The sequence below is a fragment of the Sapajus apella genome, unplaced genomic scaffold, assembly GCF_009761245.1.
Source record: "Sapajus apella isolate SASKATOON/1434 unplaced genomic scaffold, GSC_monkey_1.0 scaffold61, whole genome shotgun sequence".
Lineage (NCBI taxonomy): Eukaryota > Metazoa > Chordata > Mammalia > Primates > Cebidae > Sapajus > Sapajus apella.
This window is the reverse complement of record NW_022437001.1, coordinates 12382681-12401672: the sequence shown is the minus strand read 5'-3', so window position 1 is coordinate 12401672 and position 18992 is coordinate 12382681. Positions and strand designations below refer to the sequence as shown.

The following is an 18992-nucleotide window of genomic DNA, read 5'->3' as shown; positions in this document are numbered from 1 at the left end:
AGGCCATCTGCCGTCCCCTCAGCCAAGCAGAAGATCAGACACGAGGCCCTGCATTAGTTAGCACTCTAAGTAAAAGGTATCAAGGATCTGTATTCCTTTTCATCTCGTCCTCTATTATAATATGGGCTAAAGAAGGAAATAGACTTGTGGCTCCCCAGCTGAGAGAACACTGAGCCATAGCAGGAGTCTTGTCAGTGAAAAGGGAGCAGGCCTTTCTTTTCTGATATGAATGGAGCCAGTGTTTGCAGCCAGCGCCATGCTCCCAAGTGTCTGCCAAGCGGCTATTGCCAGCTTTGCTAGGTTACACTGGACATCTTGGGAGACAACTGGGCAGATGAAAGTCCCAGAGTAAGGCCATGGTTAAATAAGTACACAAGGGTGTGGCAAATGCTGGCTGAGTGTGTTCTGGTCAGGTCCAGAGAGCCCCCCTGCCACCAGTGTCATCTCTCTTTACACCCTCCAATGAATTTGGCTATGAAAACTAATTTAAAAGATTATTCCCATATCCTTAAGGATATAGAGGAAGATGATCTCTAGTAATTGGAAGTGTTGTTTTTAGTGAAATCAAACAAGTACATTAATTGCACCAGCAATGGCAGAAAGTTTCAGCAAATCTTAATTGGCATTTGGGATCCATATAAGCATGGATAATGCCATTGGCAGAGCAGAATATCTCTTCCTGTAAGCTAAAGATAATATGGACAGTGGCATTAGGAATACCTTCCCTGGCCCAGCAAAATGCCTTAGAGACTTAGCATAAGAGATTCAATAAGATAAAGGAGATTAACTCTGCTTCTCAGCAGCTTCTGGGTGTGGTATGGCTCTAGGGTCACTAATGTATTGCTAGAAATTGTAAGTGCTCTTTCTGCAGAAAAATCTTCAATCAGAAGAAATCCACTTAACTGAAACAAATGATCTAGCATAATGTAAAAACTCGTTTTCGTAAACAAGCTTAAGAAATGGCATGTTAGTGCAATATCTAATGTTTTCAGTAATCGAGAGTGTTCTCTAATTTTCTCAGCAAAGGATAAGTATAAATATTTTGACTCTTCCTTTCAAAGACAAAACCATCCATTGGTTGCCTATATGTTTTTTCTTCATTATTAGAATAACCACAGAAAAGGGAGGGGGAGTTAGAATTTTCTCATGTTAATTTGTACAAAATCCTTCATAGTTATGGTGAATTTTTTTTCCAGGGAGAAATCCAGAGGAGATCCTGAAAATCAGGGGTAAATTTTATTTATCCAAGTTCATGTGCTACTAAGATGCTGACCTGTCCCAAGTCCGCATTCCTGAAGAGGGGGCAAGGTGGCTGACACAGGGCCCTTCATTTCACCAAGGCCCCAGATGGATGGGATCAGCTTTTGACACAGTTTCCCTCACAGGCCTCCTGCCTGCTTGACCTGTTCAGAATTTCAGGGTCAAAGCCTGGTTTCCTTAGAGAACTTTAAGGTTCCTTTGGCCTTCAAAGATAGTCTGGGTGCAGAGAGAAGAGGACAAGGGCCCCAAAAGAACAGAACAAACCAGATGAATCAGCTACTATTGGGCTCCCCAAGCCTAGAAAGAAACATTTGAAATAATCCAAAAGCTTTGTAAGTGACACTGCTGAAACAATATATCCAGCAATCACAGAACCAAAGTTACTGTAAAAGCTGTTCCAGAAAGAAGTGTTTTGCTTTCTTAGACAGACTTTAGTATTCATTTTCAATCCTTAACATTGGAAACATAAAAGACTCAGTGGTAGCTCAAATGAATCATCTGGAAAAAACAGGGAGCCTCTCTTGCCGCCTTTCTGTTAGCGTGACCTGGGTCTTCCCTCCACTAGCCTTCTTGGGATGCACACAGTCAACAGCAGGGTCTTTTCAGCCCTTACTCACTTTCTTCCCCATTTAATCATTGTTCCCTTCTTTCTCCAAACACACATTTCATTGTCAGCTTAATGACTTTGGCTCAGAGCATTTAGCTGCGCACATGCGTGGTTTTCATTGCTGGTAGTGTGACGTTAGTAAAAGTTGTTTGAAAAGCTTGTATTTTAAAACACATTCTTCTTTATCCCTCTTGAAAAATCTTGCTACCTTTTCTTAGCAGACAAAAGGCTCTACTATTGTTTGTTCCTCCATGTGAATATTTTGCTTTCATTTTCATTTGTGGTTGCAAGGTTAGCTTCCTTTATAAAAATGTTCAGAAGATTTTTTTTTAACAATGTTTCTTATTCTTTTCTGCTTTGGAATTTTAAATGGCTTGAGCTTTGTGCTGTTACAGTGTTTCTCAACTTACACAGTGGATTCCTGTCCCTTGTGCTTTGAGCCCTTTACCATACTGTAAAAATGGAATTTCTGTAATAAAGTGTTATAATTTGAGAGACTCTTCAGTTTGCAGTGACTGTTGACCCCTAAACCCTACATTTCTCAGCCAGTGTCTCTCTGTGAAATATCGTCAAGCATACCGTTGCCTTTGGAGAGCCTATATTTCAAGGAATTTCTCAAAGAAAACTTTTTGTTTTTGTAGAATATTTTTTACTAACACAAACAGTAACTCCTCTATTTGTCTATTTTGTAGGTTGGGACATTCATGTTTTTTCTGTAACATGTAATCATTTGACTGTGAAAGGAATTAGACAAATTCACAGCTAACTATTTTTAAAAAGCAAACTGTATGTTCCAATGATTATATCCTTAAGGGTTTTTTTTTAAAAAACCTTTTAAAGGGAGGTAGATTAAAGCAGGAGTTGGAAAAAGATGACTAATCAAATGTCATTTTAGTTTTCCTGTAGATTCTCAATTCTGGTGATAATTAGAAAATCAGTTGGTTTCTCTGAAAATCCTAGTTGACTAGTTGCATACTTATTTCTATCTAAAAGCAACCCATCATCAGTCATCACAAATAAAACTAAGAGTCTCAAATGTTTGGAGTAACCCCACACTTTACTAGTCATGTGTCTCTGTGATGGTTAATACTGAGTGGCAACTTGATTGGATTGAAGGATGCAAAGTATTGTTCCTGGGTGTATCTGTGAGGGTGTTGCCATTTGAGTCAGTGGATAGGGATAGGCAGACCCACCCTCAATCTGGTGGGCACACTCTAGTCAGTTGCCAGCGAATATAAAGCAAGCAGAAAAACGTGAGAAGATGAGACTGGTCTAGCCTCCCAGACTACATCTTTCTCCTGTGCTGGATGCTTCCTGCCCTCAAACATCAGACTCCATGTTCTTCAGTTTTGAGACTTGGACTGGCTCTCCTTGCTCCTCAAGCTTGCAGACAGCTTATTGTGGGAATATCTTGTGATCAGGTAAGTTAATACTTAATAAACTCTTTCTTCCTCTCTCTCTCTCTATATATATGTATTACTAAGTATTAACTTTCTCTCTCTCTATATATATAGACAGAAATTATATATCACCTGACAGGATGCAATGATAATACATATATATGTATATATAATACATATATATAGAAAGTTAATACTTATATATATTATTATATATATAATAGAGTTATAATACTATATAACGTTTATAATGCATATATAATATATATACATTAACTTTCTATATATCTATATAGAGAGTAAGTTAATAATACTTATGTAGAGAGAGTTTATTATATAGAGAGGAGTTTATTACATATACATATATAGAGAGAGAGACAGAGATAACTAATAGGATATATATTATGCTTGTTATCATTATTCACCTAAGAGACTGTATTATTAAGGGTTACCTAGAGGGACAGAACTAATAGGATACACACACACATATATATGTATGTGTGTATATACATATATATATGTATGTGTGTGTGTGTGTGTGTGTGTGTGTGTGTGTGTGAGATAATAAGCATTCATTAAAAAAATCATGCCAGGCACTGTGCTAAGAAATTTATCCACACAAATATCATGCTATTGATATTATTCCTGTTTTTCAGATTGAAAACTGGGCTCAGAAAGGTTTAGTACCTTGAACAATGAACAATGCAGAGATGGGATTCGAGCGCAGGTCTAAGTGGCTTCGAAGCCTCTGTCAAATGACAATGCATCAGAATTGAAATTACTAGATAGATAGCATTACTGCATTGTACTGACTAGGTAGAAGCAATAAGGTGCCTGTGTTGCAGGTATTGAATAATGAAATATGGTCCTCTAGTTAGGTTATGAGGTCATTGTTTCAAAAATGTAATCACAGAATCAGAAAGCAAGAAGAGCCCAGAGGCCCTCTACCAATATTGGAATATGCTCAGACATGAAAGATAGAATATAAAATTGTATCTATGTTGTGATTACAACCATGCAAAAGTAATTTATATATACGGACTAGAATGGGAAGGGAACTTGGAAAAATGTATTTATTAGTATGAAGGGATTACCGGTTATTAGATGTTCATGCTATATTTATGCAATAATGTTTTCATAAAGAATAAGATTAATAGTAGAGTTTTTCTAATATATAGAACTAAGGTATTAATCCTAACATGGGTGATAATTTTCAGAAGCATGTGAAAATATCAGTGGTTGGATTATGGACATCTATCACACCACCACTATTGTGACGCATGCGAAAGTTGTTTAGGAAAAATAAAATGTAGAAAGTGGCAAATTTAGCTACAGGATATTCAAGGCATGGAGGGTGGAGAGTAAAGGAGACATGACACAAATTGTAAACGTCACCCTTTAGCATGACATGTCTTTTGCATTTTACCCCTTATTTTCTGGCCAGGTGCAGTGGCTCATGCCTGTAATCCCAGCACTTTGGGAGGCCAAGGTGGGTGGATCACATAAGGTCAGGAGTTTGAGACCAGCTCGGCTAATCTGGTGAAAACCCCATCTCCAAAAAAAAAATAAAAAGAAAAAAATTTCCAAGTAACCTAAAAAAGATTCTGTTTTGTTCCTAAGTTATTTAAAAGTTGCCAATGCTCTATTCCTCCTGGACAGATTCGTGTGTATTTCTTACAAAGACTTTCTCCTTTGTAACCATAATACAACCAATAAAATCAGAAAAATGGTATCCCTATATCACTCTCACCAATCTTCAAAGCCCCTGAAGTTTCACCAGTTGTCTTGATGATACCCTTTACAATAAAGGTATCCAGTTTGAAATCATATGTTGGATGTAGTTGTTATGTCACTTTCATCACCTTCAACCTGGAACAATTCCTCCATTTTTACTTGACTTTCATAGCCCTGTTACTTTAAAAGATTACAGAGCAGTCATTGTGTAAAATGGTTCTCAATTTGTGTTTTCTGATGTTTCCACATGATCAATAAGTTTGGCAAGAATATAACAGAATAATACTGTGTTCTTCTGATTGCATCCTGTCAGGTGTTATACAATTTCTATTTTCCCTTTACTGGTGAGGTTAACTTTGAGCTCTTGATTACAGGTGATGTCTGACTCATTTTTCCTTTAGTAATTAGCAAGTATTTTAGAGGGAGATATTTTAAGACTATATAAATATTTTATTTCACATCAAACTATTTATTTATATCAGAATAGACTTATGTTTTCCCAATTTATTAAATGAGTTATAGTCCTCAGTATATCCTTAGAGAAGGATAAAAGGGAGAGATACATAGTATCTTAAAATAGTTTATTTATTTACTTGTTTGTTTATTTATTTATTTTGAGACAGGGTCTTGCTCTGTTGCCCAAGCTGGAGTGCAGTGGTACAATCTCGGCTCGCTGTAACCTTTGCCTCCCAGGTTCAAGCAATTTTCTTGCCTCAGCCTCCAGAGTAGCTAGGACTACAGTAGCCTGCCTCCACACCCAGCTATTTTTGTATTTTTTAAAGTAGAAACAGGGTTTTACCATGTTGCCCAGGCTGGTCTTGAACTTCTGACCTCAAGTGGTCCACCTGCTTTGGCTTCCCCAAGTGCTGGGATTACAGGCGTGAGCCACCGCATCTGGCCTTAAAATCCTTTATATATGGTAATCAGGTGTACATAGATTCTATTCCTACTGCCTTGAATTATTCAAATTTACACTTACATTCACTTCATTTCTTCTTGTCCAGTAAATTTGTCTTCAAACTTTTCTCCATTAGAGATAGGGAAGGGCAATCAATGAGGAAAAGTTGAATATTTCTTTATCCATTCACCGGTTACGTACCTGGCTGTCAGTTCAGTGTATCTGATTTGACTCTCAGCCTGACACCTCCGCAGTGAATGCCACTGGATGGAAGTGGGTGTAGACAATGCATGTTGCTACTGCCATGTGGCTGGGCTCCCAAAGTTGTTCACCTCAATTTCCCTAATGAGATAAGGTGTTTATAAACCAAACATTGGTATTTTCACATGAATTTCAAAGCCAGGACTCAAATTAGGATTATGACCTTAAATTCTACATAGCAGATATACCACTTTGACAAAATGGTGATACAGAGCAGAGCTGCCTTTGCAATCTGACTATACTACTTTTCCTAACCCATTGTAGTTGGTATTATTTTCATCATTCTAAAAAAGAATTACAAATAGTAGCATCTTTAATTTGTTAGACTTCACATCTTCTCTTTTTCTCCCCTTTTCCTCATTCCCTCAACAAACGTTTTATCCACTGTGTCCTTTGTCGTAATCTTGCCTCTGATCCTCTCATCAGCGCTCTCTGTGGCGTGTCTTCTTTCCATTGCTGTGTTCTGTCTTCCCCCCATTCCTTTCTTTCTCTCACGTCTATGTGCTCCTAATCCCTTCCCTTTCTTGCCCTGGTCTCAGGGCCTGACCTTTGCACTCTGCTCCTCTGTCCTTTCCCTGATTCATACTCCCTATTGTATTGATGGCTTATAGGTCTGGAGATAAAGCAACACCTCACTAATCTGGGTTGAATATTTTTTTAAAAAGTTTTAGCTTTATTATTTTAAGTGAAAGAAAAAAGAAGTCTTTGGCTCAGTTTATGCACTTGTAATTTGCATTACTGGATAGTTACAATCATTGCTGCTAAGCCCATTACCTGTTCACATACAAACATGCTGCTAAGGCTAGTATTTCCCTTGTTTATGGAGTGTGTGTTTTTCTTAGGAACACTGAATAATGATTAGGTTTCCAAGCTCTAGAGTTGAAGTTTCTGGAATCAAACCCTGTATCAGCTAGCTGTGGTAACACTGGGCAAATTATTTAACCTCTCTAGACTTCTGTTTCCAGTTGACAATGCTACCGCATGGCTGAGTTAGCCTATCGTGCCTCCCAGCCTTCTCAGCCTGGGTTCTGAGAGGGAACTAAGATTTCTCAAGGTATTCATTGTATGCCATGAATTAAATGCTTTCCTTTCATCTAGAAAAGTACTAGTTATAAAACACAGTTGGGAGAATTCAGAAAGTAGTCACTCAAATCCTCTTCTGTGTTCTGTGGTTCATTTGGGGGAAACCTGGTTGAGAAAGGCAAGGATTCTGCAATAGAAAATTCCTCTTAGAAAACTGCATAAAATTTACTCAGCCTTCTTAAAATGGAATTGCCATTCCATTTGAATCACCATTCTACTAAATGGAATTGCCATTTCAAGAAAGAGGAAGAACTGATACTTCTGTCACCTAGAACGCCTATTCATTTGGACTAAGAACTCTTTGATTTATGAAAAATGAATAGATTAACTGCAGTTCCGCCAGGATTTGACATGTGTATGTCATTTTGCATTTTCATTCAGTGTTTGTTACAGAATGAAAGAAATGCCTTTAAGAAACTGTTTGTTGCTGTATAACACTCCACAATTTAGTGTTGTAAAGTGACAGCATTTTATTTTGCTCACTATTTTGTGGCTCAATGATTCAGGAAGGGCTTAGCTGAGCAGTTCTCCCTTAGGAGTCTCTCCTGCAGCTGCAGTCAGATGTGGGTAGGGGCTGCAGCCATCTGAAGTTAGACAGGCTGTGTATCCAAGGTGGTTCCACACAGCCATGGTAGAAGCTGGTTGCTGGCTGGGAGCGGAGCTGGAGCTGTCAGTTCAAACACCTACTTATGGTCTCTTCCATACAGTGGTTTGGGGGAAAATTGTATTTCTTCTTGGTGGCTAGTTTTCCCCAGAGCAAGTGTTCTAAGGCTGACAAGCGAGGTTGTGTGTTCCTTTTAAGACTGATCCTTAGAAGTCACACAGCGTCACTTCCATTACACTTCACAGGTGGAAGCAGTCCCCTGACTATTCAGCTTCAAGGGGAAGGAACATAGGAGAGGACGTCTATGAGGGAATGTCAAGGGATATGTGGCCATTTAAAAAATCACCACAGCTGGTCCTCTGGACACAGATTATTTACATCTTTCTAAACTTACATCCTCCCAAATGCAAAATACATTTACTGTCTCCCAAGACACCCCAGAAGTCACATCCAATATGATATCAGACTCAGGCTGGAGACGTGGGATCTCAATATGCCAATGCAGACACTGGTGAGGCTCCTCAGGGGGGCCCTTCGGATGCTTTATAGTCTCTCTGAAAACCTGTGAATTAATGGCTCCTCTCACACCCAGGATACAATAGAGATACAGGGATAGGAGAGCATCCATACTCTTCCTCTGCATGTAACTCTGATCAAGATCCTGTTTTCTCTTCAGCTGCCTGGGTCCTACTACCTGGCAGGCAGTGTGCTGGTCGGAAGACTTTTTATCGCCCCCCTGTGGTGAGGCTTCAGGCAAGCCACTTGATTCCTCTGGGTCTCATTTTCCACATAGAATGAAATAAGACAGATCCCTTGAGAACTCTTTCAGCTCAAAAGTTCTGTGCTTCTGTGAAATGTCAAAATTGTACTACTTGGATATGAACAGACACAAATCATTGTGCATAATTAAAAACATTCTACAAATGAGAATGTTACTAAATAAAGGGTAAAATTAAAGTATGAATTAATAAAGAAGTAAATATTGTATGAAATAGAAGCTGATTTTGAACCAATTTTGCCAGTAGAGGTCACTAGTATACCATCTCAAAGAGAATAAATAGGCTCTTGCCACTAATAGTTCCCTGTGTAGAAACCCTAAGTGGCAGTCACGGTGTCTTCGTTTACTTTGAATATCTCCTGACGGTTGTCAGAGATGTATGTTATGATGAGGTGACGTCAGTGTCCCTCTAGATGATGTTCCAGGTGTGTATGCCTAATGTTCTGTAAGCATGAAGAGCCACCACTGGAACAGTAAGGATAATGACTTTCTATCTGCTTTCTTTTTCTTTTCTTTTTCTTTTTTTTTGAGATGGAGTCTCGCTATGTCACCAGGCTGGAGTGCAGTGGTTGCGGTCTCTGCTCACTGCAACCTCTGCCTCCCAGGTTCAAACGATTCTCTTGCCTCAGCCTTCCAAGTAGCTGGGACTACAGGTGTGTGCCACCATGCCTGCCTAATTTTTCCGTATCTTTAGTAGAAACAGGGTTTCACTGTGTTACCCAGGATGGTCTTGAACTCTTGACCTCATGATCCGCCCACCTTGGCCTCCCAAAGTGCTGGCATTACAGGCATGAGCCACCGCGCCTAGCCGGCTTTTCTGCTTTCTTGCTGGGATATGATGAGGGGCAGGGAGATAACTTGATAGGAGGTAATATGAGCTCTGAGGCAAAAAGGCACTGTGGAATTCCAGTGTCATCTTTGAATGCAGCACAGACATGTCAGCTTTTTTATGACATAGAGAAAGTACAGACTGGGCGCATCCCTGTGAACCTGCCTTCAGGCACTGTGCTTGGCAGGGGCTATATCAATGGAGAAGATGCAGTTGCTACTCTCAAGGAATTTAAGAAAACAGGTAGAGGAGGTTTCTATTCAGATTCAATATTTTAATAAAAAATGTTTTTATTAACAGCCATTGACTTCTACTGATGCTTCTTTTATCTCTAGCTCACGTAGTTCTCTTCCTTTTTGAATTTTAGGTATCCAACCAGCACTTTATAAGACATTTCATAGTATTTCCCTTAAGATATTGTATAAAGAAGGAGGAAGAAAAATAGGTGTTTGACACAGAACTAAAGATTATTCCATGTAGAGGTTTTTTGGGAGAAGAAGGCTGATGGGCCCTGAGTTCCCGTGCATATTGTTGCTGGTATGCCAAGAGTACTGACACCATGTCAGGAAACTTCGCTTAGATTTTCTTATTTTATCTTGCTGACAAACCTGTAGGACAAGCACTATAATCCCCATTTCTGTCAATGATCCCTTGCAGCACGGCAGTGGGTTTTTTTCAGAAGTGATGTACGCTTTAGGACTTTTACATCAAATCTAGAACTGAACGTCACATGAAAATGTTAAAATACTGAGTTCAGTTGCGGCCAGTGGTGCTTGTTAGGAAAAAATCTATTAAAATATATTTTAGGCCAGTGCAGTAGTTCACACCTGTGATTCCAACATTTTGGAAGGCCAAGGTGGGAGGATCGCTTGGAGACCAGCTTGGGCAGTATAGTGAGACCTCATTTCTACAAAAAATAAGATTAGCCAGGCATGGTGGTGTGTGCCTGTAGTCCCAGCTACTTGAGAGGCTGAGGCAGGAGGATCACTTGAGCCCAGGAGGTTGAGGCTGCAGTGAGCCATGATTGTGCCACCGTACTCCAGCCTGGGTGACAAAGCAAGATCCTGTCTCTAAATAAATAAATAAAATAATGTTTTTAATATACAGCTTTTTGGGTGAGAGAAACAATGCTCCAAGTGAAATTAATACCTTGAAACATAAAGAGCCATGGGGCTCTCCTTGAAGAAACTTCTGTAAGTGACAAAGATGGAGTCACAATACCCCTGAGGACTATATCTGTTTTCTCCCAAAATGAAAGCTACTGGATACTTTCTTATAATGTTCTTCATGTAGTACAGAAAGAAAGCCTACAAACTCCAGAACTCACAATTCTATCATAAAGAATGAGTTGCAAGGAATTCTCGGTTCTTTCCATAACTTAAGGAGGAATTTCTTCTAGGACTGAAAGGGACTTGAACTTGATTTAAACTAGTAGTCAGCAGCCTCTAGAGCAGACATTGAGGTTGATTCTGAGCGGGACACAGACACAGCCCCTATCCCTTAGCAGCAAGGCTGTCTTTAGTTTTCTTCCTTCACCAGAGAAGAAATAAAAGAGCCAGGCCATATCTTTGCTTCACACTGGGCCTTGATTTGCTTCACTGCAATGAGTGTTACTTACTATTCTGGCAATTATTAATTTTAAGCAATATTTTTAAAACAACTAAAGACAGACTTCTCCTTACTTCTTCCTCCTTTTTTTTTTTTTTTTTTTTTTTTTGACAGAGTCTTGTTCTGTCACCTAGGCTACAGTGCAGTGGCATGATCTTGGCCCACTGCAACCTCCACCTCCTGGGTTCAAGCAATTCTCCTGCCTCATTCTTCAAAGCAGCTGGAACTACAAGCGTGAGCCACCACACCTGGTTAATTTTTGCATTTTTAGTAGAAACAGGGCTTTACCATATTGGCTAAGTTCGTCTCAAACTCCTGACCTCAAGTGATAAACCCACCTCAACCGCCCAAAATACTGGGATTATAGATGTGAGCCACTGTGCCTGGCTGTCACTTCTTATTGTTGTAGAGTTTGGTCAAACAATAGAAAAGAAAGGTTAGGGAAAGAGCTGCAAAAATACTACTCAACTTATTTTTTAAATAATTCTATTAATGGCCATTGACTTCTACTGATGCTTCTTTATTCTCCAGCTGGTGTGGTTCTCTTCCTTTTTAAACTTTAGATATCCAACCAACACTTTCTGGAACATTTTGTAGTATTTCCCTTAGGATACTACATAAGGAAAGAGGAAGAAAAACAGGAGTTTGACACAGAACTAAAGCTCATTCAATTTAAAGGTTTTTGGGAGAAGCAAACTGGGATGGGCCCTGAGTGTCACTGCATATTCTTGCTGGCATGCCAAGAGTACAGGCCCCAATTCAGGCTTTACTCAGGTATGTTTGCAGAGAGTAACCTTAAGGGATGAGGTAATGCCTCTCTGGTTAAAGAGCAACCTTAGTTCCACTTGCCATAAAAGCCAAAGATTCCCAAAGCTCAATGTTCTTCTCCTATATCATGCAGGCATCTACAGGGGCCCTCTGCCTTACCCTTTGGGACTTGGGGGACATAGGTAACAGTAACAAATCAGCACAAAGCTCATGATGAGCTGGGAGTAAGAAAGGCCTTTGACTCTGACTCAGACATCTCATGTGTTCTGCCAGCATTCATGAAATAGGCAGTTGTTAGCTTGTAAGTGCAGTTGACCTTTGAACAACATGGGTTTGAACTGTGTGAGTCTACTTTTATGCAGATATTTTTTCAGTAAATATAACGGAAAATTTTTTGGAGATTGTGACAATTTGGAAAAATTCACAAACTTCATAGCCTAGAAATATTTAAAAAAGAACATTAGGTATGTCACAAATTCATAAACATATGTAGGTACTAGTCTGTGTTATTATTTATTACCATAAAACAGCACAAATCTATTATAAAAGTTAAAATTTATCAAAACTTATGTACATGCTTACAGACCATACATGGCACAATTTGCAGTTGAGAGAAATGTAAACAAATGTACAGATGCTGTATTAAATCATAAGTGCATAAAAGTAACTATAGTACATACTGTACTATTGTAATAATTTATAGACACCTCCTGTTGCTATTGCTATGAGTTTAAGTGCTGCGCGTATCCACTTAAAATGCCATGGGACACTAATCATCTCTGTGTGAGCAGTTCATCTCTCTGGTAAATTGCCTATTGCAGTAAAAAGTAATCTCTTGTGGTTCTGTAGTGTTTTTCATTGTGTTTAGTGCAATACGGTAAACATTGAATAACGCCATGGCACCCATACAAAGTGCCGCTAGTGATGTTGGAAGTGCTCCTGAGAAACAGAGAAAATTCATGACATTATAAGAAAAAGTTGAAATGCTTGACATGTATTGTAGATTGAAGTCTGCAGCTGTGGTTGCCCGTCATTTCAAGATTATTGAATTCAGCTTAAGAACCATTGTAAAAAAGAAAAGAAAATTCATGAATCTATCACTGTAGTTACACCAGCAAGCGTGGAAAACTTACACTTTGAGCAAAATACCTTTTTATCTAGTATTGAAAATGCAGTTTTTCTGTGGGTAAAGGGTTGCTGTAAGAAAGGCATACCTATAAACTGATGTGAATTGAGAAAAAGTGAAGTCATTATATGACGACTTAGAGCAAAAAGAAGGTGAAGGATGTAAAACTGAAGATTTTAATGCTAACAAAGGATGGTTAGATAATTTTAAGAAGAGGTTTGGCTTTAAAATGTCAAGATAACAAAAGAAGCGGCTTCTACCAACCAAGAGGCAGCAGACAAGTTCTCAGATGCCATTAAGAAAATCATTAAGGAGACAGAATATCTGCCTCAACAGGTTTCTAATGTGGATCAAAGTGCCCTATTCTGGAAAAAAAAATTCCACAAAGGACATTTATTAGTAAGGAAGAGAGTGAGCACAAGAATTTAAGGCAGGAGGGGATAGGCTACCTTTACCCTTTTGTGCAAATTGTTGGGGCGGGGGTGTTGTTCATAACTGCCCTTATCTATAAAGCTGCTCATCCTGGAGTTGAAGGGAAAACAAAAACATCACTGTCAGTCTTATAGTTGTACAACAAGAAGGCCAAGACAATAAGAACACTTTTTCTGGATTGGCTCCATCAATGCTTTGTCCCTGAAGTCAGGAATTACCTTTTACATTTTTTTTTTCTGATATTGGACAGTGCCTCTGGCCACCCAAAACCCCATGGGTTCAACACTGAAGCTGTCAATGTGTCCTACTTGCCCCCAAACACAATGTCTTTAATTCAGCCTCGAGATCCTTGGCTCATAAGAACCTTTAAGGCTTATTACACAAAGTACTCTACGGAAAGGATTGTCAATGCCATGGAAGAGAACTCTGATAGAGAGAGCATCATGATAGTCTGGAAGGATTACACCACTGAAGATGTCATCGTTGTGACAAAAAATCTTGTGAAGGTTATCAAGATTGAAATAATAAATTCCTGCTGGAGAAAACGATACAGATATTGAGGATGACTTCATGGATTTATCACAAAGCCAATCAAAGAAATCATGAACGATATTATGGATATGGCAAAAAACAAACAAAAAAAAGGTGAAAAGTGAAGGGTTTCAAGATCTGGATCTTGGAGAAATGTAAGAGCTCATAGATAGCAGACCAGAAGAATTAACAGAATAAGACTTGGTGGAGATAGGTGCTTCCAAACCAGTGTCACATAATGAGAAAGAAGACATAGAAAAGGCAGTGCCAGAAAACAAACTGACATTAGACAATCTGGCAGAAGGGTTCCAATTATTCAAGACTGCTTTTGACATCTTGATACAGGCACTGAAACTAAAGTAGTGGAAGAAAGATTTTACCATATAGAACATTTTTAGAGAAATTTAAAAAAGCAAAAATTCAGACAGAATTACAATGCATTTTCATAGTTTCACTGAGTGTCCTGACTCTTTCCTCCCCTTCTGTCCTCCATCTCTTTTGCCTCTGTTGCCCCTGAGACAGGAAGACCAACCCCTCCTCTTTCTCCTTCTCCTCAGCCTGTTCAGTGTGAAGATGAACAAGATGAAGACTTTTATGATAATCCACTTCCATGTAATGAAAAGTAAATACAGTTTCTCTTATTACTTTCTTAGTAACATTTTCTTTTCTCTAGATTATTGTGAGAATGCAAAACATATAAAAATATGTCTTAATTGAATATTTATGTTATTGGTAATGCTTCCAGCCAACATGGGCTATTAGCAATTGTGCTTTGTGGGAGTCAGAAGTTATACTCCTATTGCACAGGGTATTGGCATCTCCTAACCCCACATTATTCAAGGTTAAACTGTAGGGTAACACCCCTGATCCTGACAAAAGCTGACAGAAGAACTCTAACAGGTTGATTATTTTTATCATAAATGGTTACGAGGGAAACAGAAAACTATAAGGATCATGTATGCATATTGCAATTTAAAAAATCCATGAGCAGCCTAGCATTTTCAAGCCTTGTTGCAACTTGGGTACATTATTTTCCTTCCTTCGTTCCCTCCCTTCCTCCCTCCCTCCCTCCCTTCCTTCTTCACTCCCTCCCTCTTTCTTTTCTTTTCTTTTTCCAAATAGAACCTTTATTACTTTTCTAATAGCCTCTTACACTTTCTTGCCAAATGCTTTTGGAGCAGGTGCTTTCTGGGCTGGAGCTTTTGACCCTTCTGAGCTCTTGGAGGAGGTGTTGCCTTCTGGCCCGTGGCTTTCTGAACAGGAAACTTCTGAGCTGGGGCCTTCTTGCCCACAGCGGTTGTTTTTGTTTGTTTGTTTGTTTTTTTGCTAGAACTTTAACAGCAGCAGCAGCACCCTTCGTGGCAGGAGCTTTTTTGGGAGAAGCTTCCAGGAGAGCTGCCTTTTGAGGCTTCTTAATTTCATTCTTGATTATTTTGTTCCTCATTTTCTTTGCCTTCATAATTTTAAAATGATCAAAATCTGTCATCTTTGCTTTCCTTTCTCTGGCTTCAATATTCTTGGCCCATTGTGTGGCTGCTCATTTTGTACTGATGTTTGCCTTCTGCCAGGCTTGTTGGACATACTTCTGGTGGGCACTGTGTGGAAACTTGAGGATGAAATCAGCATGCACTTGAAAGGCATGGCTTGTCTCCTCATTTGAGTGCAAGGTCCATCAACCAAAGTCCTGTTCTGATCAATAACATCTACAATTGTGACCGATTTTCTGGCACAAGGTCCAAAGGAGATGTAGGCCACACAGCCAGCCTCCATGAAGTGCCTGAACACCATGTTGATGGCATTCAGTGAGAAGGAAGAAGGCTGGGTGTATTTTTTCACAAAATATTAGTTATTGACAGGGCATGGTGGCTCACGCCTGTAATCCCAGCACTTTGGGAGGCCCAGGTGGGTGGATCACTTGAGGTCAGGAGTTTGAGACAAGCCTGACCAACATGGTGAGACTCCATCTTTACTAAAAATACAAAAATTAGCCAGGTGTCATGGTGGGCACCTGTAATCCCAGCTCCTCAGGAGGCTGAGGCGGGAGAATCACTTGAACCTGCAAGGCAGATGTGGTGAGTTGAGATTGTGGTGAGTCGAGATTGTGCCACTGCACTTCAGCCTGGGCAACGGAACAAGACCCTGTACACCAGCCTCGGTGACAGAGCAAGACTTTGTCTCAAAAAACAAATAAATAAATACATATTAGTTATCACTGTAACCCTGACTTCTATACTCTTCAGAGTTACTTTATGCTTGTTAAAAATAGAATCCCCTTTATTGTTCCAGACCTATATGATTAATCATGGTTTTAAAGCAATACATATATATATTTGAGACAAAGTCTTGCTCTGTCACCCAGGCTGGAATACAGTGGCATGATCTCGGCTAACTGCAGCCTCTGGGTTCAAGCAATTCTCCTGCCTCAGCCTCCAGAGTAGCTACAGGCACATGCTGCCATGCCCAGCTAATTTTAGTATTTTTGGCAGAGATGGGGTTTCACCATGTTGGCCAGGATGGTCTTGATCTCCTGACTTTGTGATCTGCCCGCCTCTGCCTCCCAAAGTGTTGGGATTATAGGTGTGAGCCACTGCACCCAGCCTAAAGCCAGATTATTTTTATAAAATTTTAGTGAGCATGTACCCAGCTGATATGATTGAAAATATAGATTCATGTACAGAGAATCACAGGATCACAAAATCACAAAAGGTGGAATGAGGTGGCTCAATGGCAACTCACTCAGGAAATATGCTTTGAGAACCTGTGGCAGGCAGAGTGCCAAGAGCTGGATGGTCAGACACAATTTTGCCAGTGAAGATTGACTCTTAAATATTGGGAACCAGTCACTCTAACTCACTGGTAGTGTCGTTTGATAAAGTTCTTAATGTTATTTTATGTTATTTTACACCATGTTAAGAAGCTAAATGAACTCTCTTCCAAGCCCTCACTTAAGGAAACCAGGGTGGACAGGAAAGTAACTAACTCCCTCCAGTCTTATGGTTAATTTCAAATATTTGAATGCTGCACAATACCTAGCTCACGATAGACACAAAAGTGAACTTTTAAATGAGTAAAGAATGAAATGAATTGGATCTAGGCTGAGCCAGAACAAGAACCCAGGTTTCTTTTCCTTCAAACCAATGCTTGTCACATTGTAGGTAGATCAGAGTTTTCTGAACCAGTCATTTGCAAACCAACATCATAATTTTTGCCACTTTAAATTAACCATTTAATTAAAGTCAGTTTTGAACCTAGCTTTATTCTAAGCATAATGTTAACATCTGTGAATTGAGAATTAGTTGTATTATTCATATTTACTATAATGAAATAAATATGTAACTCTTTTTAAAAGTTCATCTTGTACAACCAGATGTATAAATATCAATTTTGGGGGAAATGCTAATTAGAAAATACTGTATAGAGAAAAATAAGGACTGTAAACCAAAAAGTATCTGAGACAGGTCTCAATCAATTTAGAAGTCTATTTTGCTAAGGTTAAGGACATACCTGGAATGAAAGAACACAGAATTAGAAAAACAGTCTGTAATCTGCGCCTTTCTCCAAGGATGACTTTGAGAGCTTCAATATTTAAAGGGGAAAAGTGGGCTGGAGAGGAAAGAGCGAGGGTATAGTAATCTACATGTTGGAGAAGAAAAGGTGCAGGTAGGGGAATGGTGAATTATTTATTCATCTTGTGCTCAGCAAATCAGCACTTTACATAAGATAGGGTGAACATAGAGTAGCTACTTATGGAGATATTTAACCTTTTATCTGTAGCTACCTATGGAGATATTTAACCTTTTATCTGTAGTCATCTGTTTAGGAACAGAAGGAAAGGAAGCTTCTTGCGTGACTCAGCTTTCAGCTTATTTTTCTCCTTCTGGCAGAGTGAATTGAGTCCCAGGTTTTTATTTTCCTGTCACAGCACCCAAACTACACAGAATCATTCCTAATTGTTTCCATTTTATGATAAAGTTCAAAGCTTGATTCCATAGAGACCTTGAAATCCTCTGGAATTCTCACTTGAGAAACTCTAAAAATACATTGGTAATTTCTTACATTTCCTCTATGTATTGAACAAATAAATAAAAATGACTGATCAAATTTATTTACTATTGGTTATTATTAGAAATTGTCATCTTGAGAAAAGTATACACGAACACCTTAATTTACCAAATAGCTATATGGTATACTGTTGGGTATAGTATACTAGTCTATAGCATACAATTAGGTCTACTTTTGGAATCAAGTTTTAACAAATAGGATATATTCTTTACTCACCAAATTTGAAAAAGCATTCATTCTTCAATGAATTCAGTAACCTTTCAAGTGAAAAAATGAGTAAAAAAGAAAATGTGAGTTATTTAGGAATGAGATGAAACATGTTTTGCAAATTAATGAGCTTAATGCATCAGAGAACACACCTGGTTACACTTGAAAGTTATCAAAAATGCTTCCATTTAGCATATTTCACCTTAAAATATCCACAGTATGTTTAGAACCCTCTAATTACTTACGACAAAATAGCAGCTTGTATGTGCACAATGAGAGTGTCAGACTAGAAGATCAAAAAGATCTTGGAAGTTCTCTATTTCATTATTTATCATTTCTTCCCCTATATAATACGTTGCCTTGTAGAGTTTTCAATTAGGACTTCTCCCATTTTCTATGAAAACAATTTTAATTTTGTGCCTTTTTAAAGATGAACTATATCATCAATATTCTCATAGTCCAGGTCACATGAATGGTCACCTTATAATTAAATATTTCTATGCAATCTTAGTGGTTTCTATTTCTACTTATAGCCTTTCCTTATTCAGAAGAGGAAAATTTTTTATGGATAAGTAATTTTTAAAACCATTTTTACTGAAAAATATAATACAAATATAGAACCTGTATAAAATAAATACGTAGCTTAATGAATGTTTATTTTATGATGAGTTTGTCAAAACTTCAACTCTCGTTTTTATGCTCACTTAGATGTAATGTTTTTTTAGGCACTTTTTGGTCATTTCAAAGGGGTTTTCCCCTCTAATCATTTAAGATACATCTTAATGATCAGCAATGCCATTTTAT

The 18992-nt window shown here is 38.6% G+C and overlaps 1 protein-coding gene and 1 pseudogene across 2 annotated transcripts in view; one reads left to right on the top strand and one right to left on the bottom strand.

The window, feature by feature from the left end:
* SCOC (short coiled-coil protein) overlaps window positions 1-18992 on the top strand; it is a 47840-nt gene that overhangs the window by 8017 nt on the left and 20831 nt on the right. The window lies entirely within an intron of this gene.
* LOC116529021 lies at window positions 15012-15770 on the bottom strand (annotated as a pseudogene).